The following is a 15,351-nucleotide window of genomic DNA, read 5'->3' as shown; positions in this document are numbered from 1 at the left end:
GAGCGTGTGTACGTGTGGCGATCGGTTCACGCTCGATTCTGTCCTTCAGTCATGTTAGTTCGGATTGATTTAGTTTTGATTTATTTGTTCACTGCGTCTTTTCGAGACCATGTCTGGGCGCTTAAACTCTGGTGCCTATTGGATCACGTCGGCTTGCCTGATTGTTCTGCGTAGTCGATTGATGAAGAGGTCTGTTTCTCCCAGCGGTCCGCGTGTCCTTTGGATGCTGCACAAAGCAATTTAAGGAGAAGATCCCAGTGTTTTCAGGGTGAGCACGGAGACAGCAGCCATCGGTGCCACCTCACTGTAGGAAACCATGCCAGTCAAGCAATCCGCCGACCACGGTATGACCTCGATTTGTATGTAAATACACATTTCAGAAAAAGTTATAAGGACGTCATGGAGCTTTCGGTTATTCGATGGTGTTTTGCACAGGAGGGCGAAAGGCTTTCCGGAAGGTTGTACGGAACTCGTTGTCCCGGAGTGTTTGAAGTCCGAGCTTTTAAAGCAGTGTCCTTTCGACACTACGGTGGGCAACCACGACGTCAAGCGCACATGGGGGATAGTTCGCCGCCGTTGTCTTTGGCCAAAGATGTTCTCGCATGATAAAAAGCGCTTGCTCTCCTGCTCTGACTGCCACAATGGAGAGCTTGCAACTGGAAAGCTAGCCAGTGTCACACGCTTTTTCGCATTCTAGATTCAGCCCATACTTCATGTAAATAAAGGCCTAGGCGCGCAGCAGGGAATCAAAGACGTCAGGAAAGTAACCCACCGACTCCAACCTGATCCCAATCTAGTGGACCAAACTGAAAACAATGTGACACTTTGAAGCACGACGAGCCTGTTGACGAATATAAAAGAAAAAGAAAGAAAGAGCGCGATAGTCGTCGTGATATTCGCAAGTGCGGACCGCGTGCTGACGGGAGCCTTGCCACGTGTGATCGTGTCTGTGAGTTTGAGACGCGCGATTCAATGCGTCAAGCTGAAAGCTAAACGAGACCAAAGTTTGCTTCGACTGGAGGACATTTCCCAACGAGTACTTTCTCAGTATATAGCGTCGCTGCTTGCGACACAGACACTGATCTGTATTAAAGCGCAAGTGAATTAAGTTTACTGTTTATTTTCCATGTGGTTCGTGATTGCTCTGAATCTTTCTTTTTTAAGATTTGTTTAAACACGCTTTTTACTATTATAAAGATATTTGATTTTTGAAACTTTTTTTGATGCCCCATCGCCCCTGAATTTAACGCGTTACAAAACCTTGGTACCTTCTAAATTAGAGTACGCATGCGCCATATGGGATCCTACTCAGACTACACTCACTCAAACTGTTGAAGCCATTCAGAATCGCGGCGCACGTATAATCTTCTCGAATTATTCACGTCATTCCAGTTTCACATCAATGAAGAAAACCCTAATCTTGCCTGACCTTTCGTTGCGTCGAGAGTCATCTCGCTTAAGCCTTTTTCATAAAATCTATTATAATAACAATGAGACGAAGGACGTCTTGTTTCATCCACCTCATTACATATCTTCAAGGACCGATCATCGCTTCAAGGTGGGGCTACCTACGTGTCGCACAAAATTGTGTAATGACTCTTTTGTTCCTAGAACAAGTGTCGCATGGAACCACCTTCCCTCCACAAACGCAAGCATAGCTGATGACCACAAGTTAAAGATCGCTTTACAAGACGCCTTGCAATATTTTTGTTTGTTTGTTTGTTGCACGCCTTGACATTTCTTCCCTACTCCTTTCTGCAGTGCCTTTGGGCCCTGAAAGTATACTAAATAAAAAAAAAATTAGATGCTGTTCTAAGTTGGGCTCCTGCACGCGCGATGAGTTGCTTTACCGCTTAGCGTTTGAAAAAAATTGCGAAAGTATGCGCAACTCTGCTTCCTTAGGGAGCATCTACCACAACACTAGAGTTTGAGACGGAACAGGGCTGGGTCGGAGTAGCCGAGATTGCAAAGAGCCACCCGGCCGTGCCTCTGGGGCGTGTTTTGAAAAAGAACTAAACTTTCAGGACTAATACGATTTATGCCTTGCGGTAGCGTGAAAGATGAACAAGAAAACCGAGGCGAGTAGCGCATTGCAGACTGTCAAACGCGAAAAAAGAAACCGTCAACCAAGTGTCGACGCAAAGGAACGAAGGACGACGTAATTGCGCGTCACACAGGTTATACGAAATAAAGACAAAATGTGTCAATAGCGAGTACGAAAAAATTCATCTACAATTGCGATACTCCCTAACGCTAAATTTGAGCGGTGCTCTATACGTGCTTTCATTCCCCGATATACTGGTTGGCGCGGACTATATGTCTCCTGCGGCACGTTGCAAATGGAGCGAAATGTGGCGCGGCTGCTTCACTAATCGCAGAATTGCGAGAGGCAGCGTCTGGGTGACGCGAGGGCGCGATTGAGAGCAGCCGCCGCACACAGACCTCCCAGAAGACGCGTGCTACTCTCGTGCCATCTTGTAGTGATCGTCGCCGTAAAGCACGCCTTGTGCGGCACTACGCTTTTTTTCTCGCACTTTCGCCATACTCTTCTCCTCCGCTAGTCGTCTTAAAGTTCCGCTGCACCCGCCTTCTCCGCTTTCGTCCTCGCGCTCTATTCGCTTCCGCCATCTTTTATCCGCCGCTGCGTTCGTCCTTTCATCCTTCTATGTGCTCGTTCGCTCGGTTACGCCGATGCTCCCCTCGGCAACGGGCGCCTAAGTGCTGCACTCTAAGAAAGAATGAAAGAGAAAGATCATAGACATATAACGAACATTTAAATCAATTTAGGTATTGGGTTTTATGTGCCACAAACAAGATTTGATTATGAGGCACGCGGTAGTGGGGGACGCCGGAATAATTGTGACCACCGGGGCATATTTAACGTGCCCAAAGCGTGCAGGACGCAGGCTTTCAGGCATATAAATCAAATGACTTGCTTGCTCTCTTCCTTTATTATGGCGCGAGGCCACTACATCTAATTGACCAAGAAGTCGGCGGTTAAACGGGTGGGGGGGGGAGGAGAAAACTTTGGGATGAAGTATACGTGAGGCAACACTTGAAGTTATACAATGAATTAAGCTAGACATACTTAGGTTAAGGGCATTTCTTTTAGTTGTAGACGTGTGCTTTTTGAAAGGAAATAAAACTAGAAGGTTCTCAATTTTAATTATATTAATAGGAATTTGGTAAACTAATGCATAAGAAATCATCACCCTCGATGTACGTATGTCGACGTTGCTTTCTTTAACGTCGATGATTCGGTGATCCTTTACTTTTTTATTTTGCTGCCGACTAGAAATGAAATCTGATAAAGGAAGCAGATTTGCCATTTTGCACAAATGCATCTTGAAAAGACCACTCAAACCATGAAACTTTAGGAGTTCTAAATTCGCTTAGACTAATGGAACAAAACCTTGGGCAAGTATGCGTCACCGATAAAGATCGTTTTAAGGGGAAAGAAATATTGTTTTAATGAAAATAAAACTTCCTTTGTTAACAGCCTTGTTTCGATGGTGGCTCCGAAATTATATAGCGCTGAAATCAGTGAGAAATGGCCAGCGAGGTCTCGCGACATTTGCTCTCGCCACGAGGGAGCACTAGAAGAAGACGAGGGTTCCAGGGCTCGCACCCCAATTTCCAAACGTATGGGGTCCCCAATTTCAAAATCTATGAAACCAAAATCGAAAAAGAGTCAACCAACTCCTGTGCTTACAGAAAGTATTCTAAAGGCGGCAGTTGCCGCTGCTGTGCGTTCAACACCATTGGACAGTTGAAAGTGCTGCAGTGGAACTGTCGTTCTATATTTTCAGCTTCAACAGATTTATATTGCCTATCTATTCAATTCAATCCAGATATCTTACTTCTTCAAGAAACGTGGCTTTCACCAGAGAAAAATTTTCATTTAAAAGGTTTTCGGTCCTTCCGATTAGATAGAGACTCGCGAGGTGGAGGATTAATGATACTTGTTTCCAGTAAAATTTGTCACAAGGCAAAAATTTCTTTTCAAATCATGGACTGCGGCTGTGAAATTTTGGCCATAGATTTATGTCTCCCAGGATACCATCCATTTTCAATTATAAATGCTTATTTCCCCATCGGTGTGCAATGTACGCGTCAACTTGATAGGGCTGTGGCTGCATGTAGAAAAGAAATTTTGTTTGTAGGGGATTTTAATTCACATCACGTGTCGTGGGGACAAAAAACAGATTTGTGTGGTAAGCGACTTTGGGAGTGGTCTATTGATAGTCACCTTTCATGTCAGAACACAGGACAAGTAACGTTTGTTAGAGGACCCTTCCGTTCAGTGTTAGATTTGACATTTTGTAGCGCTGGCATCAAGGTGTTGTCGTGGGTAGCGGTTGAATCAGCAACCAACAGCGATCATCTTCCTGTGTCATTTGAAATCAATTGTCAAATAACATCTTTAGATTACAAGGCATGCACATTTATGGACCATACGAAATTTAAGACTTTCTTGCGTTCTGCCGTTTCGAAACTTGCCAATGCCAATGATAAGGAAATCGCTTCAACGATTTGCTCAATTCTAGAGGATTCCCGGAAGCAAGCTGAATTTGTCATCCCTTCGGCTAAAGGCACCGCTTGTCGTTGGTGGAATAATGATTGTACGCGGGACTATAGAAAAAGAAAGGCCGCTTGGAAAACACTTCTGCATAATCAGTGCCCGACCAATTGGAAAAATTATCAGTTTTATTCTGGTGTATTTAAGCGTACTGTTAATCGAGCCAAAGAGGAATACGATATTAGACATTACGATTATCTATCTCATTCAAAAAATAAGCGTGCTTTATTTTCATTCCTTCGAGCTAGAAAGGTGCTACCAACACCCTTAACATTAGATTCAATTGTTTTGACCCCGCAGGAACTGAGCGCCTCCCTAGAAGGGATTGCCGAAGGCTTAGAAAATCGATTTACGGCCAGGCTTCCGGCTATTCATTCTACATTAGGTCCTTGGGATGACTTTACTCCAATTTCCTTAGCTGAACTAAATGAGACTTCACTATGTTTACCGAATTCAGCCCCTGGCCCTGATGGCGTCACAAATGCAATGTTAAAAATATTGTTACAGGAATCGCCTAGCGTTCTTTTAGACCTGGTGAATTATTCAATTAAATATGCATGGATTCCGTTGCACTGGAAGCTTGCCAAGGTAATATTGATGCTTAAGAAACAAGAAGGAAGGTATGTATTAGAGAACATTAGGCTCATTGCGCTTACATCAAACGTAGTAAAATTCATTGAGAGGCTCCTTCACCGTCGCATCATGAAATTTCTTAATGATAATTCCCTTCTTAGTCCCTGTCAGATTGGTTTCAGGGCCGGCTGCTCCATCTGGCATGGCCACGTCGACTTAGAAAGCCGAATACAACTCGCTCGACGTCATAGGCAATACGCTGCCTTAGTGACGCTCGATATCGCTAAAGCATACGACACTGTGGAGCACACAATATTGATCAATCGGTTAACTTCCTGTGGTGTTCCTGGGTATATAGTAGCGTGGATTCGGTCATTCTTAGGTGAAGGAGAATTCTATTGCTACGCAAGCGGCGTTTCTTCTTCTAGACACAAACAAACGAGAGGCGTACCGCGATGCTCAGTTCTTTCCCCGGTACTTTTTAATATTCTCATGAGCACATTACCTTGTCATCAAGAAATAACTACTTATGTTTATGCAGACGATATTGCGTTTTTTGCATCTGCAAACGACATCCACACGCTATACCAACGGCTGCAAACTTACCTTTATGATCTGGAGAGGTGGTTAGATACTAGTCACTTCACCCTCAATGCCAGCAAATGTGCTGTTCTCGTATTTCCGATACGTGACATAGTGCACATTTCATTGTCTTACCACCTTCAAGACATACCACAGGTGGAATCTGTTAAATACCTCGGAATTATTTATAATGCCTCTCTCAACTGGCGCTCACACATAGATCATTTGACTGGGAAAGGTACCCGTGCAATTGGCATATTGCGTAGGCTGAGCAGTCGTCGAATAGGATTGAGAAGAGATACACTCCTAATGATATATCGTATGTACGTTCGTCCTGTACACTCTAAGAAAAAAGAGAGTAAAAAGTGAGTCACAGCAACTTGACTCTCTTTTTTCTTACGAAGACCCATTTTCGCGCGGGTAGAGTCACAAAACAAGAGTCAACATTTGTGTGTGGGTCGTTTGACTCTTAATAGGACGCGAAGAGTCGTCGTGCAAGGTCTGATATTCGAGATGAGTCTGGCGAGAAAAAGATTAAAATGCAGGAGAAGAAATACCAGATAACGTCTTCTGTTTTAGGCAGGCCCTCGGGTTCCTAGTCCTGGTTGTAATCAGTTCAGTTCAGTTTTATTCCTTAAAGGCCCCCATTTCAGGGGGTGTTACATAAGGGGTGGGATTACATTTGTAGTGAGGAAAACAAACAACGATGGTGATTTAACATTGAAGGTGATCTGTTACGCGTTCTTGAAAAGCAGGTGTTGAAGCGATGGCGACGATGTCATGGGGTAGGCCGTTCCAGTCCATGGCTGCTCGAAGAAATAACGAAGCTGAAAACGTAGTAGTACGTGATAGTGGGCGGGCAACTTGAAGGGGATGACTGGTGCGGTGAGATATGCGTGATGCGGCGGCGATATACGGTGCTTGATCGAGAGGAGAATAAAATAATTTGTGATAAAAGGTGAGGCTAGCAATGCGACGACGAAAAGAGAGGGGTGACAGTCCGGATGTAGCTTTCAAGGATGAAACACTGACGTCATATGAGTACGAGGAATGAATAAATCGGGCAGCACGATTCTGCACAGCTTCCAATGCGGTGATTAGATATGCTTGATGTGGGCTGCAGATGGGGGATGCATATTCTAATTTGGGTCTTATAAGTGATTTATACGCGAGCAATTTAACATGTGGTGGGGCAAGACGAAGGTGTCGTTTTAGAAAACCGAGTGTTTTGTTTGATGCTGAAATGATGTTACCGACATGTTACCGACATGCGGTGTATCATTATTTCGTCAAGCTTGTCATGTTCTGCAATTACATCGAACTCTAAATATCGATTTTCCTTGAACATGTTTGTTAATATCTCACACGCTTAAGCGATAGCTGGCTTCCTATGCTAAGGAAGACCCGGATTTGTCACAATGGATTCTGACCATAAGTAAATCTAAAAAATATAGCATTGGCTACTAAAGAGAGCACAGCAACGAGATAACAAGTTCAGTAGGCGCACTCAACAGTGTCGATTGTAAATGTAATTGCGCTACGTAAAGTTAAATTTTGAGGATTTAGGTTCCAAAATCAAGATCTTGTTATGAGGCGCACGGTAATGGAAAACTGCAGATTTATTTTCAGCAGCTCGGGTTATTTAACGTGCACGGAATGCACAATATACGCGCGTTTTCGCATTCTGCCCCCATTGGAATGCGACTGCTGCGGTTGTGATTGGACCCGTGACCTCGAGCTCAACAGCGCAACACCAAAGCCACTGGGCTACCGCAGTACGTTGCGTTCCGCGACCAGAAACAAACATTAGCGTACGCAGCACTGCTTTTGAACCCCCCAGAAATTTAAAAACAAAAATATAGCAGTTTCCCCCCAATGCTGCATGAACCACTGCACGAACCAAGGTTCGTAGCTTCATCGCCTGAATAAACTGCAGTAAACAATCGCTTACTCCGTAAATTAGCAAGCACGGGGTCACGCGCGCACGTGCAAACATGAACAGATTTCACTCAATGACCGCGAACACTCGCTTCCACAGCGTCGGCGTGATGAAGGGCGCGAACAGAGCGGACAGAACGCTTCTGCTGCCTCGTCCTTCAAAGCGTCTCCGAAACTTGAAATGGCGATATAGAAGCGCCTTTCCCCTCCCCCCCCCCCCCCCCTCCCCGCTTTGCACCCATCGGAAATTATCTCCAAGACAGAGCGAGAGTGGCGCCAGACCGGGCTATAGCAACGGCCAGAGGAGATGCGTGCTAAACCAGCGCCTACTTTCCCCGGCTTGCGCGCGTTTTATCACGTGACCACCTATAGATACTTGGGGCACCCATCCAGGCACTATACATCTCGGCTCGCCGTCGTATACTTCCTTTAATGCGCACAGCTAACGGAGCAGGATAGGATCTTATCGCACTTTATACGTAAGCTCACGGCAACACCGACAGATATATTTCGGCGGTTGTGTCCATATAATTGCTATCGCAAAATTCGCAATACATAGAAAATTTTACTAAGGACGAACCACGCTGCTTCGCCATGTCGTGATAGAGCGGTGAACGATAGTTCTAGAAAATGTGCTGCTAAATCTCCGCCAAATGACTATACGCTCGCATTTGGTGACAGCGGCACACAGTCGCAAGAACTTGTGGAGGAAATACCGGAGTTCTGGCAGCTTCAGGTGCACTAGATCATTCAGTAACATGGGCAGCTTTGTAGTTCTACCTTACATCAGGGCAAACTGCACTCGACAGAAATCAAGGGCAGCCGCATCGTTATAGCTAAGCAAATTAAGGACAATTACGCCGCGTCTTCACACTTCGAGCACGCTCCGACAGCCCAGCGATAGATATTTAAAACACAACCACACTCGGACGAGAAAATTTTGCTTCTGCCAAGTGAACGTAGCGGGTATTTCAAGACGCGTGTTAAATTCATGGCTGTTTCATTCGTAAACATTACTTAAGTGACATAAAATTATCAGTGAGCAAAACAGTTTTTATTTCAACGCAAGGAAACAAAACCGAAACTAGCGCAACTGTTTTGCCCAGTTGTGCAGATACAAAATGATCCAAAGCCGAAGCCGTCAATAGCATGACGCCATTTTGAACTTGTGCTTCATCACGCGCGACTACGTTGTCGTTGAGTGGTTCTGAAATCGCTGCGTTAAGGGCGACGGCAACCAAGCGTTGTGGCAAGTTACGGTGGGAGCTTCTGTCTGTGCTGTGCGATTGCGACGAGGGGACCGCCGCCAGCAGCAGCGTATCGCCGATTTCGTCTTTGCCGACATCGCCGGACCGTCACAAGCGCCCGAAGCTGCCCGAAGTGCTGCGGTTTGCACTGCATCTTTCATTGTGATATGGGAGATCGCAACGGACAGAGACGACCAGATGCATACGACCGACTACCAGTGGGGAGTGACCTGTGCCATATTTCTCTTAACGTCTCAGGTAAGCATATCAGCTTTTGTTCCGAGTTTACAAACGGCGCGTACTCGGCCCTTCCGGTACGGCTACATTTTGCGCCATGTTTCTCTTGGCAGTTCACAGACGTTTCTTAGGCATGCGTGCGCGTATGTAGGCGGAAATACTACTGGCAGACGGAAGCCTCAGGAGAAACACCGTTCTTAACGACTCTAGTGACGAGTGGCCTGTCGCATCGAAAAATCCGTAGAATATCAAGTACTGCGTAACTTGAAGTGTAGATACAATACTAGCTCCAGTGTGACTTTCGCATGGCGAAGACAGGTAATCGAAAGGGCAGCTTGTGCATTCTGAAGATTTACTAGTGCTTTAGGTATATTGCCGCGAATAATAAAAGCGCTACAACGATGTATGGTAGTGTCAGGCGATGTGGCAGCACAGATATTTTAAGAGCGGTTAAGCGGCTGCATGCACAAGCGAACAGACAGCGCTTTCAAAGCGCTGAAAGAGAACAAATGTTTTGTGCATTTGGCTGTAAGTAGAAAACACATTAGCTCACAATCTGAGCCTATATATAATGTATTATTTTTACGTAATCTTTATTTTCACGGTTGTAAAAAATTTAAAAGCATGAATATGCTGCAACATTTATATAGTAAATCCTACTACGCTTACAAAACCTGGCTGTGTTATGCGGTGAAATTGTACTATTGCTACTGGATTTTTTATATTGAGTCCGGTGGTTTATGAAAAAAAAAAGGTCCTTTTATGTGTAGTTTTATGTTAGTGCGTATATTTGCCCAGCAGAAATGAGTTGATTGCAAAGTTGTACCTTCCAGTGAGCTGCATATGAACCCAAGTTTATCCTGTCTTGGCTATTGTAATGTGCATACAACAATTTTAAGTATATACAGCTGTAGTTGGCTTAGTCGCTGCAACATATTGTGTAAAAGTAGAAGGCCATTTATTATTTTGCTGCTTCCATGCAGAAATACCTTTTTTCTTATAGCAAGAAACGCTGACAGTATTGAATGAAATGAAGTGTGTTGTATTTTTCTACTAACATAATAAAGGAAATTTCGTCTGCCGTGTATCGGAGATTAGTTTACTTTTTTGTACTAAACAATGCATTATGTCCTCGGCTACTGCTGTTGTCCTGTGTATTTTTATAATTTTGAAATGTATTTTATTTTAGGTATTCAAGAAATGGCAACAGCCAGAAGTCACCATCTTACCAGCACGTTATGGGTGAGACAAATCGTAGCAGGCACTTTTGCATATCTCATTAGCATATGATGCTATTTGTTGTAATTTTTGTGTCCACTTTCCTGTCTTTATGCATTGTACTATTATTGTGCAAAGGGTAACAGTTTTACATTGAGACAGAGTAATCACCCAAAGGGGAGACATGGCTGGAGGAGACAACACACACAAGCCTCCTTTGTCCGTATCTTTATGTTGCGCAGTTACTCTGTCGTTATCTACCAACAAACCCAACTTCCTCATCAGCTACATTTACTAATGATCCGTTATTGCAGTTTCATTGACATAACATTGAAAGTACAGAGGTACACAGGAAGACAAGAGACTTGAACTGATGAAGAGCCGTAGAACAAGGACCGCTGGAGCCAATATTTCGACAAAGAGAAGGAGATTTTTCTTCTCAAAACGTTGGCTCCAATGAATTTTCTTGTTCTATCACTATTTACGGTTGAAAGAAAGCATTATTCCTCTTGCTGAAGTATTATGCATTATGGCATAAAAATTAGCAGGGTGAAATATGAGGAATGTCAGAATTCTTGTATATTCCAGTGCTAAAGCGAAAGCCAGGAAAACAAGATGTAGAGAACCACATTGTTATTTTTCATTGCCCAGTTTGGCCAGCTTTATTCCGAGCTTGCACTTTGTTGCATTAACGACCACTGGAATTTGTTAATTGAATTAGCTTGGTGATTCACTTATATTAAGAGATTTTGAACTTGTATTAATGCAGCTTAACATAATGCATGTAAAAATAATTTACAATGACATATTTAGGTGGCAGGCTTGCAGTTGTCTAGCAGATCACTTGATGGTATGAGCTCAGGTTTCAACCGAGCTTCCATGCACAAACCGGTTACACATTTTTTGTTTCATTGTTTGGATTTTCATAAACATAAGTACCGTTTCTTTTTTCTCGGGCTTCTAGTTGTGTCGTAGGACCTAACTGTTTACCTTTATTTGTATTGGTAGCCATGTTACACAGACAGCTCAGTTTTATTGTAAATCATGTCATGGTAGGACTAAGAACATTTGTGCAAATTTGTTGCAGGTACACTCTGGCGGCTCCTACCCCTGTGTCCTCCCACCACCCTGTCCTGACTACGTCCACTAGGTACTTGGGAGCCTTTGGTGGCTTCTGCCACTGCATCCTGCCGCTACCATGTCCCGACTATGTCCACTAGGGAGTTGGCAGCCTTAGTGATGATGCCAGCAGGCTGACAGCCGACAGAAAGATTCAGGTAAATACCTGTAATTAAGCGATGTCTTTTTGAGTGAAATGGCTTGTAGTCACTCAGCAGTGAAAGACGTAACTTCGAAGCAGATTAGACTCTCTGCTATCTGTGCAGGGATGCTCAAGTCCTTGCATTTTGTCTTAGCCGCCAAGAGGCTATGTGTATTAGACGAAATGCGATGCAAATTTTCAAACTGCAAGAGACCACTTGCACAATTTTTTTTTGCTTAACACAAAAACTACTTTGATAAAGCTTTACCAATTTAAAAAGAATACAATGTACTCTCATACATGGTATTTGGCATAAATTTACTAGGGCTGCCTCAATGGTAAGTAGGCCGATAAACGTACATCAAAACTGTCTTCTTTTCCAAGTTCATCCTCCTCTGTGCACTGCTGCATAATGTATCTTTCTGATACCATTCTTGCACACAGCACAAGTCCTAAACACATGGATTGCATAAATTTGCAGCTTTTGCTGTAGGTCACTTTTGTGAAAATAAAGTTAATAAGCCATTTTGTCCATTTTTAATCAGCCATAATAAACTGAGCAGTGGCTAATAAGCAGTCAAGTTTCTGGTGTAAGGCCTCTCTTCGTTGTTAAAAATTTGGCCCTCTTAATGAAAGAACCAAATTTTTGGCTGCCATATTATGATGCATACTTTGCTGCATTACACGAAATTTGACATAATGTTTATGGCAGTAAAAATTTTTTTTGCTTTAAGTATTGCGTGAAATTGAGATTTGTTTTATATTGAAAGGCCCTCAGTTTTCAAGAAGAAATTCCAAGTGGTTGTGTGCCAGGTTGGAACAGCTGGTATGGAATAGCCTACTTACACAAATAGGGAGGGTCATGTACACTTGACTTTATGTTAAGATACTATTATTGATCCACAAAAGACAAATTGATGGATTCCATCCTATAAGCAGCTCTTCACATTCATTTCCACTTTTGCACATTTATATACCTTGAGTCTGGTGACTTGTGTCTGTTTTCATCATCTGCTATGTGCAGATGGTAAACTTCAGATTTGCCCTATGGTACAGAATATTTTGGTGCTAAATATATGAATCTGTGTTTTTCAGGTTGCCTCGAAATTTTACCCAAGCCATGCCGCACACTCGGGCCAGGCCTCTTGCAAGCGACGTATAACCAGGCTCAACGCATCAGGGTCGAGGGAGTCCGGAGATCTAGGCAACCTGCTGTGCAACCTTTGGTGACCCCTCTACATGTGCTACCTCTTTCACAGCTGTGCCTCACCTACCATCTATCCAATCAGCATCACCAGCTGTGTTCACTTATCGAACCATGGATGAATGTTGGGGTGATTTGAACAGACATTCTATTTGTCTCTTCAAATTCTTTGTAAATATTTCTGTTATAATTCATATGTGTCTTTAGTATCTAGTTTTTAATAGTTCCTTTCTCTTAGAATTCTCACCATCAGCCCCTGCTATTCTAATGTATACCTGTCTTTAAGCCCCGTTTCTCATAGTTCTTTCGTACTTGTGGATGTAATTGATAGGTTATTAATTCTTGTTGTATGGAAGGCTAAAATACGAACTTACGGCATTTTTTCTTCCTTTGATAATCTACAGCACTGCAATGTGTTCAAGAAATGTAACATAACACGGGCTCTGGTGTAGGATAAATTTAAGAGCAATATAGAGTACTTATTTCAAGCACCCATTATTTTTTAAAAACTCAAGGATATAGGAGCACAAGAAAGAAACTATTGAACTAGAGGAACATTGGCTCCCCTCATAAGTCTGGTAATAATGTGACTTCTTTCACTGCAAAGATACTGGTACTCGCATACAAGGCTTGAGACATGAAAGCTGATACCCTTGGCATTTCTCAGTGCTTATTTGCCACACTGATGAATGTCAAAGGCAGCATAGGTTTCATGCACACATTGGTTGTATTACACCTTTTGAGTATTGCATTTCTCAAACACGGGTTTGCAGCAGTGCTTTAAATAGCAGATGTATTTCCTAATTTTCAGAATTTGTTAGTGCAAGAGTAACGCTACAGATCATGTAAAAATAATTTTACAGACTATATGTCCATGGATGCATGTTTCTTCTGATGACATAGCAGTGCCATGTGGTCAGGGGATGAATGTCTTTCAGATTTAAATATTGGCTTCCAGGCCTGAATTAGTCTCCTACACTGAGTATTCTAGGTCAAAGCCCAGTTACTAGAGGAAAGTGAATAAAACTAGGAATTATAAACATCAGAAGATCTTGTTCGGGACACTAATGTAACAATCAGCAAGGTTCTTTGTACATTCATTTCCAGATTTGCGAGATTATATTTTGACTGGTTTCATTAATGCGAGAACAAATATTTGTTTATTCTCATGCTAGAGTTGGCTACCCCCATTCGCATACAACCCCTTTACAGGCTAAAAATTAAGTGTATAATAGGCTGGTTTTCGGTATTGCGCCCTCAGTGTTAAGGGATGCAAACAGTGACATACAACAGAATGCAGAAAAATGTCTAAGGAATGCAAGCAGGGCATGGGACTTTTTAGACAGATGCATGCGTGTGCTATTTATAAAACTCCCTATGGTATGCCTCAAGGCATTTTGTAACCCTTTGGTAGAAACACTGACACCCACTTATTAAGGGGAAATGCTCCTCGAAACAACTTTTTTAATTTGTACTAGAAATTTGAATGTACTGCTATTCATAGGGAGTTTTATGTAGATTTGAATTGTCATTGGTTTTTGTGTAGCCGGTGTTTAGTTATGTCCTACATAGTGGCAATATATCTTTATGGGCACTTGTGTGTAAAAGTTTCGCAAATGGTTTCATGCTGTATCTTATTTAGCTAGGTGTATACCGCAAAGTGGCGATACCTATCCAAACAGCTTGTACAATTACTGGAAAAAATATTAGGCCACTTTAAATAATTTTTAGATTGCAATTTCAATTAGATACTGGTATTCTGCTTATCTTGAAGAGTATGTATGCCAAATTTAATTTGTATGGGACAATTATAAAGCACAAGGTTATTCTCATGCTATTGTGAGAAAAAAATTATTGAAGTATTCTCAATAATTTTAGTAGCAGGCCTGCCTGCCTGCCTACTAATCTTGCATACTTCTAGTAACTTTACGTGCTGTTTGAATAGATATCGGCACCTTGCAGTCTACAGGGAGCTGAGTTAGCTGCAGCACACTGCTTTTTTGTGAAAATTTAATACACAAGAAAGTGCCCGCAAATATCACTATGTATTTTGCCGTTGTATAGGACATAACTCAAGAAGCAGCTAAACAACAACTAATGGAATATATGAAATCTGCATGAAGAACTCTACAATTGGCTCTCTTTTGAAACCTCTAGTACAAATAATAAAAATATTTCGAGTAATATTCAATCAGCAAAACGTTCCCCTTGCTACAGTGACCTACATCATAGCGACGCAAAGCTTAAGGCAAGTCCTCTTGTCGAAGCGAATATGGGCTGTCTTCCCAAGGGCTTCTGTTAAAGACGGTGAATTTTCCTGCATTTACCAGAAGTGCAATACTAAAATGTTTGTGAATGTGCAATTGGTATTGGCACACTAACAGAAAAAAAGACAGTTCTGTGAAATGTAGACTTGAGACGTGACTTTGCTGGACATTTAAATTTTGACTCCATATATTTGTGTTTTGTACTGAGTGTTTCAACGGTGACTGCCTCTAATTATTGAACATAA

Source organism: Dermacentor albipictus, chromosome 2, assembly GCF_038994185.2.
Source record: "Dermacentor albipictus isolate Rhodes 1998 colony chromosome 2, USDA_Dalb.pri_finalv2, whole genome shotgun sequence".
Taxonomy (NCBI): Eukaryota; Metazoa; Arthropoda; class Arachnida; order Ixodida; family Ixodidae; genus Dermacentor; species Dermacentor albipictus.
The sequence above is the reverse complement of the archived record's forward strand: the minus strand, read 5'-3'. Positions refer to the sequence as shown.